At 41.3% G+C, this 13,380-nt stretch overlaps 1 long non-coding RNA gene across 3 annotated transcripts in view; it reads left to right on the top strand.

Annotated features, from left to right (window-relative positions):
• LOC137507193 (uncharacterized) overlaps positions 1 to 13,380 on the top strand; it is a 145,751-nt gene that overhangs the window by 128,845 nt on the left and 3,526 nt on the right. For all 3 annotated transcript variants that reach the window (XR_011020473.1, XR_011020471.1, XR_011020472.1), the window contains one exon: positions 1,790 to 1,925. This is a non-coding gene — a long non-coding RNA (uncharacterized lncRNA). The remainder of the gene's footprint in view (positions 1 to 1,789; positions 1,926 to 13,380) is intronic.

Raw genomic sequence — 13,380 nt, 5'->3', positions numbered from 1 at the left:
CTTTAAACTACCTTAGTTGGCTAATAATTTGCCTTTTATGGAGAACTAAAGTGGTGTGAAGCATATGAGCTGGAACCTCAAGCAAGATCCCAATTAATTTTTGAAAATCCCATATTATTTCATATATCAATCAATCTGTTGTGATTTCCTGGCCACCACTTTTTTTTTTAATCTCAGGAGCTTGCCAAACTATATCTCAGAAGCCAGAAAAGAATTACACTGCCACTTAGAGCCCTAGCATAAAAGATATGAATGCTTGTGCTTTGAGTACTACTCATGTGTTGGCTATAAATATTCACAATTTGAATCCTTCATGAAAAAGTTTGTTTACCACTGCCTATAAACTATTGCAGTGTGTATTTAAATGTAGAAAAATGTTTTCAATTAACCCATCTGCCCAGCAATCAGTTTTGTTGAAATCTTAGTAATTTTGACTGTAATTATTTCATCATCATTTACATTTGTTTTTTCTTTGGAAGTATAGTGATCATACATGTAAACCAAATGTAAATGCTGAATTTAGTGAGACAAACCACCTGTTATTTTAGATGCTGTACATGTACAAGATTTACAATGAGTATTCAAGTTATATAATCAGAATGATTGCTATTACTATTATTCATAATAGTAGCTATCAGTGAACAAAACAATTAATGTAAATTTTAGGTGATCATCTGCAGACTGTATCACTATTTTGTAGCTAATGAAATGCAGTTCAATTCTCAATAAAGAGAAACAGAAATGACACTTATGCATGCTGATCGCAGACTAAAGCCTCATACAGATGTATGAGGCATGTCGCCTGTCTGGAATTGGCACCTGATTCCTAATGCTGGGAATACACGGTTCGTTTTTGCCTTCGTTTAAACCTTCGTTTCGATTGTGCCTTTTGTCCTTTTCGATCCCGAAATAATCGGTCATACGGTTAATATCACCACCCACGGTTTCGTTTTTTTTTTCGATTCTGATGGTTTCGTTTTTCCAATGATCGAAGGCTGCAAAGAAACGAAACGAAAATCCCTTTTTACAGGGACGGACTAGCATAAACGAATATATAATCGATCTGAACAGCCATCAAGCCTACCAATGGCTCGATTAGATGGATAAAGAGAGATAATATCAAACATGTTCGATCACTAGTCGTTCGTTTTTGGGGTCTATTAATCGAAACTATAATGAGATTATGACTATTTTCACATACGTTTTCAACACTCGATTCGTTTACCGAACGAATCGAAGGTTTAAACGAAGGCAAAAACGAACCGTGTATTCCCAGCATTAGTGACATGTTAAGGCTCACAAATGCATCAGCCTGTGTTCTATTCCTATGCAGCGGGCGTAGCAGCTTGGGCATGATGTCACAATGCTTTTGTCTGACAGTTGGACAAAGCAATCCTCCAGGCAGATCCTTGGCTGAGCAACCAAGAGAGGTTGCTGTACACAGGCAGGAGTTTCAGCAGAGTTGGTCATTACAGGTGACAGCCTTTTCACGGTTAACCGCTTCTTCAGAGGCTAAGACGTACCTTAGTGCATTTTGCGGTTACCTGCTTCTTCAAAGGATAAGACGTGTGTCTTAGCCTCTGAAGAAGCGGGTTACCACGAAACAGCTGTCAGGCTCTGCCCACCCCCACTACTAACCACGGTATCTGTGCTGGATTGTATGCAATAAAGGTGTAAGTTTTCTTGAGCTACTGTGCCTCTATTTTTTCTAATTTTTATGACATTGCCTTGGCTGTAGTGTGCACGCATCTCTTACACCGTAAAAATCTTTGGTCTCACCACTTTACAGCATCTAGTGGCAGTCTTATCCTTCTAATAAGCAGCGCAACTCCGCGCTTGCACATGCGCGGAGGCCACTGGCCTGGTTGGGTCGGCAGCTGCCCCGGGAGACCGGATTGTAGGGGAGCTGCTGTAAGGGACCACAGGTAAGTAAACCTTATTTTTTAATATTCCCTGATGTATCTTTTAAGTCCAGGGGATTACAGAAGGGTTTTGTGCTCAGTGATGAGTGTGAGCCTATTCTACTCTGGTGTATGATCTTTGGTTCCCCTTCAGCCTACGGGTAGAATACCATTTTGTTGTAATATTGCAGGCAGAGCTATCACCTTTTCTTAAAGAAGTTATCAGGCTGTTTTAAATACCCTTGTATTGAATACCCTTGTATTGAATACCCTTGTATTGCAATGCTGCAGGTAGAGCATGACTACAGTTCTAATTGGCACTTAAAGGAGTTATCAGGCTGTTTTAAGTAAAATAAGTGCTACTTACCCGGGGCTTCCTCCATCCCCAAGCTCTCAGCCATGTCCCTTGCCGCAGCTCTGCAGTCAGCCGTTCGCCGCAGCTCCCTCCCGGTCCCAGGCGATGACGTCAGGCCAACCTCCAGGTCGACCTGTACTGTGCCTTGAGCGAGCGACGCTGTCAATCACCGCCATGTGGAACGGAGCGGTCTGCGCAGGCGCATAACTACTGTGCCTGCGCAGTCCACTCTGGTCCACGTGACGGTGATTGACAGCGCCGATTGCGCAGGCACAGTACTGGCCGACCTGACGTCATCGCCGGGGATCAGGAGGGAGCTGCGGCAAACGGCTGACTGCAGAGCTGCGGCAAGGGACATGCTGGGGGCTTGGGGATGGAAAAAGACCTAGGTAAGTAGCACTTATTTTTCTTAAAACAGCCTGATAATTCCTTTAAGTGCCAATTAGAACTGTAGTCGTGCTCTACCTGCAGCATTGCAATACAAGGGTATTCAATCCGACGAAAGGTTGAGGCGTGGTATTTGGTAAGTAGGAAATGTTATGTTCTCAGGTAGTTGTTAGACAGAAATATTACAGAAATATGTTCATTTCAATCAGATTCTGAGCAACTACACTTTATTTTTTTTTTTTTATGGATTTAACATGGATTTTTCAATGAAAACACGGCTGATTAGAGCATACAGCATGCAGCAAGTGCAAATAAAATAGAGCAGTTGTAAGAAACATTCTACTATTTCTGAGATCCCCAGGCAACAGTCTAATAGAAATCTGATTTTTCTTACTCAAAAAAAATGTAATAAGGAAGATTTGTTTCTTTAATGTGTTACTCATACGGTATTAGACTAATTGAACATAACTAGTGCTGCTGTTAATATAAGATTTCTTCCCTCTAGATTATATAATTCTCTAATTTCTATGCAACTTCTTTGCTATCTTCCACCTTGTTTGCAATTGTTTTTGCTTTGCCAACCTTAATTAATTCAAGCTGTTTTTCTTAATTTTCTGGATAGTGCTACATATCCAGAAGGAAATTGTCTGAAAGACCTATGCCAGATAAAAAAGTTACTCTAGCTGCCAAATCCATTACATGCAGAGATGGGGCAGGAGTACTGATTGACAAGTCTGTCATTTTGCAAGCTGCCTAAAATTAGTCTCTGGTGTTGGTTTATGGCTTTCACCTATTAAATAGCAAGAATATCCTCCCGGGGAGATGATTAACATGCCTGGATTACAATGTCTTGGTTAAGGTCCTATTTCACATCATATGGACTTGATCCATCTGCCACCGGACAGGTGGATTCAGCATATAGCTACAGTTGCTAACACAAGCTATAGAATGTTCTTGCAATGACAGCCAGCTTTCGCTTAAGAAACATTTAGAGCTCAAATTATATACGTGTGTGTGTGTGTGTGTGTGTGTGTGTGTGTGTGTGTGTGTGTGTGTGTGTGTGTGTGTGTGTGTGTGTGTGTGTAACATCTCATAGTCACTTTCATTGAAAAATATTATTACATAATTACAGTATAATCTTCAAAGATCAAAAATATACTTGTACCTTATTTTATTGTCATGATTGTAAACAGCTGGATACAATGTTGTGCTGTTAGTTGCTATAAAGACTTTTTTAGGCACTTTTGTGGATAAGTACTGTTTTTTTTTTAGCTGCATTTCAAACTGAAGAAATACTCATGTAGTGCATTCCTGATCTTTAAAGAGGAACTGTCACGATAATTTTAAAATTTAAAATACATACAAATAAGAAGTACATTTCTCCCAGAGTACGAGTCATACATTACTTTTCTCCTATGTTGCTGTCACTTACAGTAGGTAGTAGAAATCTGACTTACCGACAGATTTTGGGCTAGTCCATCTCTCCATTGGGGATTCTCAGCATGGCCTTTATTCTTTATAAAGACATACCCTGAAAAATCTTTATACAAAGATGCTGGCCAGCCTCCCTGCTCACTGTACACTATTTTGGCAGTTGGACGGAGCAACTGCTATTCACTAAGTGCTTTTAAAATAAAGAAAACCCTGGGAACCCCACTATGAGAAGATGGGCTAGTCCAAAATCTGTCAGTAATGTCAGATTTCTACTACCTACTGTAAGTGACAGCAACATAGAAGAAAAGTAATTTATGGCTCATTTTACTCAGAAAGAAATGTACTTTTTATTTGTATATGTTTTAAATTTTAAGATTTTCACAACATTCTTTAAAATAGAATTGTAGCTACTGTGTTCAAAGTTCACTAAACATGAAACACTGAAAGCGTACAGCAATCTTACTATTACTTACTCCAACTACATAGTGCGTGTTGCATAATATGCGAAACCCTAGCAACATGAGTATTACCCAGGCAACACGGCTTGTGCTAATTACACAACGCATGCTACCTAGTCAGCATAAGTAACTGCAGGCAGCACATGGCAATCTTACCAATGTTTTGTGAATTTGGTCCTATATGGCTACTGGTTTTTAAAAGTAGAATTCTAGTCATAGTAAGAGAAAAAAAACTGTAAGACAAAACATACCGAATGCCCTGTTTTTTTGTTTTGTTTAATTTACTGCTGAACTAAATCATTGGATCAAGAAGGGGTTTTATCCTGGCTGCAATGGTGGTCGGATGTACTCTTGTGATTTAAAATATGTCAGCCCTCCATATCCTTCTTGCTACAATTTTGAGCAACACAACCCTCTTGAGGGACAGGTATTTATATCACTTGTTCAATTCCCTTTTTGAGGTGCTGCAGAATGTATTGTTGTTACATAGATATATAATCATCATCATTCTGAAATTAGGATTGTCTGCGCATGCGCAACACAAATACATGCAGCGATCAGTTTTAAATATGTGCGGCACCATACACTTACATGACTTCCAGTTACCCAATGTCGCTGCGCAAATTAAACACCAGTGTGCTGTTGCGATAGTGTCGGCCATGTGGCGACACCGTCACTTCGGCCACATCACATTGCACAGGTATGAAATGCCCCATAAACTTTCATTGTGTAGTGTTACCCTGTGGTCAAAGCAGGGTAACATAATGCACCAGTGTGAAAGGGGCCTAAAGGGGCACATACACTGAGTGATTTCAGCGATCGATCAATTCTATAGAATCGATCGATTGCAAATTTATTCTATGGAATTGCCCAATTGAACAATTTGCAGCCGATTTAGATTGATTTTGATCAATTTGATCTATCTGACAGGATGGAAAATATAGGTCGATCTGCTGCTGGCAGCAGATCGATGGCCCATAGAGATGCATTGTATCTAATGGTCCAGTAATGCATTTAGATTTATTTTCCTAGGGTGCGGCATACATCAGATAGATTCCTGTCCGATTTGACCTGACAGGGCTCTGACAGAAATCTATCTGATGGTCGAAACTGCTGCAAATCTATCAGTGTATGGCCACCTTAAGGGAAATTCATCTATTCTTTTCCAATCAAAGGTGATTGAATTGTTGAAATGGAGAACCTTGGAATCACATTGCGGGAAATCAAATCTGCAGGAATTTTTTTTTTTTTTTTTAAGTATTATAATGCTAGGCACAGACAGCTTTTAATGCAATTGTCTTAAGCAGTAAATAAAAAAGAAATGCTTGCTGTTTGGCACTCATAGAATTATTTTTAGAAGGATCCTAAAAAAAATGCTTATTGATGTTTGTCTTCTTAAAACAGAAGGACTTTGCAAAAATTCAGCTTTAACCGCCTTAGTGGTAATTCCGAGTCAGGCTCAGAGTGGTAATTCCGTACCTGAGGGAGTTATATGCAGGAACTGCTGCAGATCTCTCTGTGGTATGCTTTTTTTTCTTGTTTTTAGGGTCATAAAACCTGTGAAAAAATTGCACGGCTTTTAGACCTTAAATCTGGAAATAATCATAAAGCCAGTGAGGTTAAATGAACATCTGTGGTTACCCACAATGCACCGCTACTGAATATTCAAATTATCTCTTTATGCCCCTGAACTTCCTTGTGGTTTTGGGTCGCCCGAGCTGCTTGGTTACTGTGTAAAAAAAACCCTGATTTATTTTTTTCATTTCTTCATGACTAGTTGTCCTGCTATATCATACCATGGGCTTGATTCACTAAGACAAATAGCATGCCTTATCCGAGTTACCATGCCTTATCAGAGATAACATGGAACATCAGTTGAGAGATGTTCACATGTCTATATGTGGTCAAAGGATCATACTCAAAATGGGTGACTGTTAGCAGTGGGGTCCCACAGGGGTCTGTACTGGGTCCAGTGCTCTTCAATTTATTTATTAATGACCTAGTAGATGCAGTAGAAAGCAATGTTGCTATTTTTTGCAGATGATACAAAATTGTGCAGAATCATCAACTCTCAGGAAGATAGTGACATATTGCAGCAGGATCTGGATAGGATGGCTATATGGGCACATAAATGGCAGATGAAATTCAATGTTGAAAAATGTAAAGTCATGCATTTTGGTCATACCAATGGTCTAGCACCATACAAAATAAATGGGATACAGTTGGGGACATCAAACTTGGAGAAGCACGAAGGACTTAGGAGTACTCATCAACAACAAGTTAAATAATCGTATTCAATGCCAAGCCGCTGCAGCTAAAGCTAAAAAAATGTTGGGATGCATTAAAAGGGAAATAAAAACTCAAGATGCTAGCATAATATTGCCCCTGTTTAACACTCTAGTAAGGCCACATCTGGAATATGGAATTCAGTTCTGGGCACCACATTACAGGAAAGATATTGCAGTTTTAAAGCAGGTGCAGAGACGAGCAACAAAATTGATACGAGGGATGGAAGGTCTCACTTACCAAGAAAGGTTAGATAAACTGGGTTTATTTAGTCTAGAGGAAAGACGCCTTAGAGGGGATCTAATTAACATGTATGAATACATCAGAGGGCAATTTAAAAGCTTGGCTGATGTGCTTTTTGTCCCTAGGCCTTCTCAAAGGACTTGAGAACATGATCTGCGCAAGGAGGAAAAACGTTTTAGCCATTTATTTAGGAAAGGGTTCTTTATAGTAAGAGTGATTAAGATGTGGAATGCATTGCCACAGAAAGTAGTTATGTCAAATTCTATACCTGCATTTAAAGGGGGCTTTCCTTGTGTTGAAAGACATCCATGGCTACAATTACTAGGAATGCCCAATGATGTTGATCCAGGGACTTTATCTGATTGCCATCTGGAGTCGGGAAGAATTTTTTTCCCTTTTGGGGCTAATTGGACCATGCCTTGTAAGGGTTTTTCGCCTTCCCTTGGATCAACAGGGATATGTGAGGGAGCAGGCTGGTGTTGTACTTTGTTCTCTGGTTGAACCCGATGGATGTATGTCTTTGTTCAACCCAAATAACTATGTAACTATGTGGTACTAGGACAAACTGACATTCTAAAAACAGATACAGTACTCTGAGATAAGACTGGAACTGTAGTAGTTGGATTAAAAAGTTGATTTATAAAACATTTTTTATGAACAAATCATAGATTTTGTAGATTTGGTGGCAAAAAAGTGGTATTGGTGAGTGTGGCTGCCTGCCCCTTCACCAATACCAGTACTAACTAAAATGGAGGTGGGAGTAATAAAATAAATTGACTGATTGTGGAATCTGAAAGCGTTCTCAATAAGTAAAGCTATTATCCCCTCCTAAGGGAATAAACACAGGGGCACACTTACTTTTTCTCTCTGAGGGCCATATCCTATTCAAGGTGATAAGTAGCTTGCAGATGCGAGCTACTTATTACCTTGCCATTGCGCGAGGATTAACGGCAAATCCTATTGCCCATATCCTTTGCGCGATGGCTGATTGTTAGGGAGCATTACTCAGGCAAAAGCCTGATAGATGCTCCCTTTTACCGGGTGATGGGGAGTGAGGTTTACGCTGTGGTGCTGTCCTTCGGCACCATGGCCTCACTCCCCACACATGCGCACTCACCCTCCAAACATTCCTGCCATCTTCTGCCGCAGCATCTGGGGGTCTCCTTTAATAAGGAGACCCCCAGAGCTCCCTGTTGGGTCGCCAGCCACACACATTGGAGGCCCCCCACATAGCTCTGCTGGTCATCCCTGTAAACATACATACCGCCGCTGACCACCCAACGCCTCTCGCCACAAATTCCGTTACATAATTACAGTGTATCTAACACTGTAATTACTGTCTGCATAGGAGCCCAGGCAAAGCATCTTTGAATCTGCAGCCGGGGCTCCACATTGGTCCTCTGTCTGAGCCATTTTATTGGTTCAGACAGCGGACCAATGGGGAGCCCCAGCGTCGGGTGATTAGCAGCGGTATGTATGTTAACAGGGGTGCCCGGCAGAGCTATGTGTGTGTGGGGGGGGGCTTCTATAATGACAAAGACAACAAAACAAACTTAACAGACATCTCCAAGCTGTCCAAAACTAAATAAGAATAACTTTACTTGAGATGTTTTTTCATCTTTTCCTTTTTTGTACTTTGCCTTTATCAGCTTCACAGATCTGAGCTAAATACATCCAATTTGTTTGGTTATCTCAATGTATTTACTGTATGTTTACAGTGTGAAATACATGACATAGAGAGTAGCTTTACTACTGTATTATTCCGCATCTCCTTTCATCAGAGACTCACAAGGGTTAAGGAAATACACTGAAAATTTAGCTAGGCTTCATTTCTTGATTTCAGTAAAAGCAGGAACAGATTTTGGGGCACAAGGGACACATGCGGAGGATGCGATCTCTGTGGGCAGAAATTCCATCTGATGGTTTGGATGGACAAACATATAGTGTAGGAAGAATGCTTTGATGAATACAAATCTGCAGCTACCAACGTCCAAAATCAATAATAAAAAAAAAATTAACCCTTTCTTTCTTTCTTTTTTAAAAAAAGACTCAAACTACAATTTCTGCATTTTTTTAGACAAACATAGTTCCTGCACATTAATAAAATTTCCAACTGTACGGTTTACAATATGACAATTTGCCATATTGGCACTTATCAATTTAACTATCTCAGACTGAGCCTAAATATTATTTTTCATACTAAATATTAGCACATTATGCAGCTTTACTGAACAATTTAGTAAAGGATAGTTGCCTGAATTCTAAAATTACAAATTTCAGATTAAATTGGTATTAATAAAATCCAGATGCTTTTTTGATCAGTAATTTTGATCAGAACATAAAAAGCATTAATTAAAAAGTTAATATAAAAAATGATTTACATGATGTCATGTCTAATGTTCAGAATTAAGGAGATTAAGCTTCCTAAAAAACATGAAGTTGGTAAAAAATAAAATAAAATAATAAAATCTGTAATATTGGAGAGAAGTGAGGCTGTGCTGAGGTCAACTCAGGCCATGAAATGACAATTTTGTCCACTAAAAAGAGTATTTACATCCTTCACAAATTAACGCTAATAATCTGTATGTAGGAGGAGGAAGGCAAACAAACCTATAGAACCTGTCCATACATTTTAAGAGTGATGTGTTTGGAGGAAGCATCACTATTGAGGATACCTAATGTAGGACAGAGCCAAATTATCCCCCCAAACCATAACTCTTGGTACTAATTCCACATAGCAAATTATCCATTTGAGGTGTGAGAGCCCAGTGATTTTAAGTAATAAAGTCCTACATTTTCCTAGATTAATGTGATCCATTGAAGGGATAGTTTTTTTTCACAAATCAAGTATCAAACATGGCATGAACACTGTCAACTGTTGGTCCCGGTGCAGACAACAAATCTGGGGACGTCTACATGGGTCTTAAAGGGAACCTAAACTGAGAAGAATACCAGTTGCCTGACTCTCCTGCTGATCCTGTGTCTCATTGCTATGGTGGAAATAAATACTTAAGCTATTTGCACAAATCCAAGTGGAGACCCGGCTATTTTTTCTTTATCCTCTAATACTTTCAGCCACAGCCTCTGAACAAGCATGCAGATCAGGATCTCTGACTGAAGTCAGACTGGATTAGCTGCATGCTTGTTTCAGGTGTGTGATTCAGCCACTACTGCAGCCAAAGAGATCAGCAGGACTGCCAAGCAAATGGTATTGTTTAAAAGGTAACATCCATATCCCTCTCAGTTAAAGTTTCCTTTAAGTACCCAGTAAAGATACAAACTTCAAAGAGCATTGCCTTTCTCAGTATGTTCCATTCCTAAAAAGTGATGCATAAAACAAAATTTCATTAATTCACTCATGTGTTGTCTGCAATGGCCTCAATTCACTAAGCAGTTTAGACTAGTCTACATATGGTTTTTAGTCTACTGATGGTTTGGTGTAAGGTTTTAGACCTGTTCTAACATCCAGTAATTCACAAAGGCAAACAAGGAGTAACCACGCCCACTTTTTCTGACAGAGATTAGACCAGCTCATTTCTGTAACATAACATAACTTCAGAGAGCACAGTGAACACTGCATAGCATGCATAATAAATATAATAAAATTATAGTAAATAGCAATATTATTAACCACTTGAGGACCGCCTACAGCCGATGGGCGGCGGCAAAGGCTGGGCCTTAACGACCGCAATACGCCCATCGGCGGCGAGTCCTCAAGTGGATGCTGGCGGGGGATCGCGCGCTGTTATGTGTGCGCATCCTCCGGCAATAGGCTCCTCCCTCCCGCGGGCACCAGGGCAGGCTGCAGCCACCCTAGTCTGCACCCAAACACACTGATATGCCCCCCCTGCCCCCTGATCACCCACAGCACCCCTCAGACCCCCCCCCCCTGCCCACCCCCCCAGACCACTGTCTGCACCCAATCACCCCCCTAATCAACCATTAATCACTCCCTGTCACTATCTGTCAACACTATTTTTTTTATTCCCTAAACTGCCCCCTGGAGACTCCTGATCACCCCCCACCCCTCAGATTCTCCCCAGACCCCCCCTAGACCCCCCCCTGTACTGTATGCATCTATCTCCCCTGATCACCTGTCAATCACCCATCAATCACCCCCTGTCACTGCCACCCATCAATCAGCCCCTAACCTGCCCCTTGCGGGCAATCTGATCACCCCCCTACACCATCAGATCACCTGCAGACCCGCCGTCAGATCACCTCCCAAGTGCATTGTTTACATCTGTTCTCTCCTCTAAACACCCACTAATTACCCATCAATCACCCCCTGTTACCACCTGTCACTGTTACCCATCAGATTAGACCCTAATCTGCCCCTTACGGGCACCCAATCACCTGCCCACATGCTCAGATTGCCCTCAGACCCCCCCTTATCAATTCGCCAGTGCATTATTTACATTTGTTCTTCCCTGTAATAACCCACTGATCACCTGTCAATCACCTGTCAATCACCTATCAATCACCCATCAATCACACCCTGTCACTGCCACCCATCAATCACCCCTGTCACTGCCACCCATCAATCAGCCCCTAACCTGCCCCTTGTGGGCAATCTGATCACCCACACCATCAGATCGCCTGCAGATCCGCCATCAGATCACCTCCCAAGTGCATTGTTTACATCTGTTCTCTCCTCTAAACACCCACTAATTACCCATCAATCACCCCCTGTCACTGCTACCCATCAGATTAGACCCCTATCTGCCCCTAGGGCACCCAATCACCCGCCCACACCCTCAGAACGCCCTCAGACCCCAGCCCTTATCACCTCGCCAGTGCATTGCTTTCATCTATTCCCCCCTCTAATTACACCTTGAGACACCCATCAATCACCTCCTGTCACCACCTGTCACCCCCTAGCACACCTACCCATCAGATCAGGCCCTAATTTGCCCCGTGTGGGCTCCTGATCACTTGGCCAAACCCTCAGATCCCCCTCAGACCCCCTTCCGATCACCTCCCCAGTGCATTGATTGCATCTATTTTCCCCTCTAAACACCCCCTGAGACACCAATCAATCACCTCCTGTCACCCCCTAGCACTCCTATCCATCAGATCAGGCCCAATACAACCTGTCATCTAAAAGGCCACCCTGCTTATGACCGGTTCCACAAAATTCACCCCCTCATAGACCACCTGTCATCAAAATTTGCAGATGCTTATATCCCTGAACAGTCATTTTGAGACAATTGGTTTCCAGACTACTCACGGTTTTGGGCCCGTAAAATGCCAGGGCAGTATAGGAACCCCACAAGTGACCCCTTTTTAGAAAAAAGACACCCCAAGGTATTCTGTTAGGTGTATGATGAGTTCACAGAAGATTTTATTTTTTGTCAAAAGTTAGCGGAAATTGATTTTTATTGTTTTTTCACAAAGTGTCATTTTTCACTAACTTGTGACTAAAAATAAAATCTTCTATGAACTCACCATACACCTAACAGAATACCTTGGGGTGTCTTCTTTCTAAAATGGGGTCACTTGTGGGGTTCCTATACTGCCTCAAAATGACCTGTGAATAGGATGTTAGGCCCCTTAGCGCACCTAGGTTGCAAAAAAGTGTCACACATGTGGTATCGTCGTACTCAGAAGAAGTAGTATAATGTGTTTTGGGGTGTATTTTTACACACACCCATGCTGGGTGGGAGAAATCTCTCTGTAAATTGATAATTGTGTGTAAAAAAAAAAAATTGTCATTTACAGAGATATTTCTCCCACCCAGCATGGGTATGTGTAAAAATACACCACAAAACACATTATACTACTTCTCCTGGGTATAGTGGTACCACATGTGTGGCACTTTTTTGCACCCTAAGTGCGCTAAGGGGCCCAAAATCCAATGAGTACCTTTAGGATTTCACAGGTCATTTTGCGACATTTGGTTTCAAGACTACTCCTCACGGTTTAGGGCCCCTAAAATGCCAGGGCAGTATAGGAACCCCACAAATGACCCCATTTTAGAAAGAAGACACCCAAAGGTATTCCGTTAGGTGTATGGTGAGTTCATAGAAGATTTATTTTTTTTCACAAGTTAGCGGAAAATGACACTTTGTGAAAAAAAAAACAATTAAAATCAATTTCCGCTTACATGTGACAAAAAATAAAATCTTCTATGAACTCACCATACTCCTAACAGAATACCTTGGGGTGTCTTCTTTCTAAAATGGGGTCATTTGTGGGGTTCCTATACTGCCCTGGCATTTTAGGGGCCCTAAACCGTGAGAAGTCGTCTTGAAACCAAATGTCGCAAAATGACCTGTGAAATCCTAAAGGTACTCATTGGACTTTGGGCCCCTTA

The sequence above is a fragment of the Hyperolius riggenbachi genome, chromosome 1, assembly GCF_040937935.1.
Source record: "Hyperolius riggenbachi isolate aHypRig1 chromosome 1, aHypRig1.pri, whole genome shotgun sequence".
Classification (NCBI taxonomy): domain Eukaryota; kingdom Metazoa; phylum Chordata; class Amphibia; order Anura; family Hyperoliidae; genus Hyperolius; species Hyperolius riggenbachi.
The sequence above is the reverse complement of the archived record's forward strand: the minus strand, read 5'-3'. Positions and strand labels throughout refer to the sequence as shown.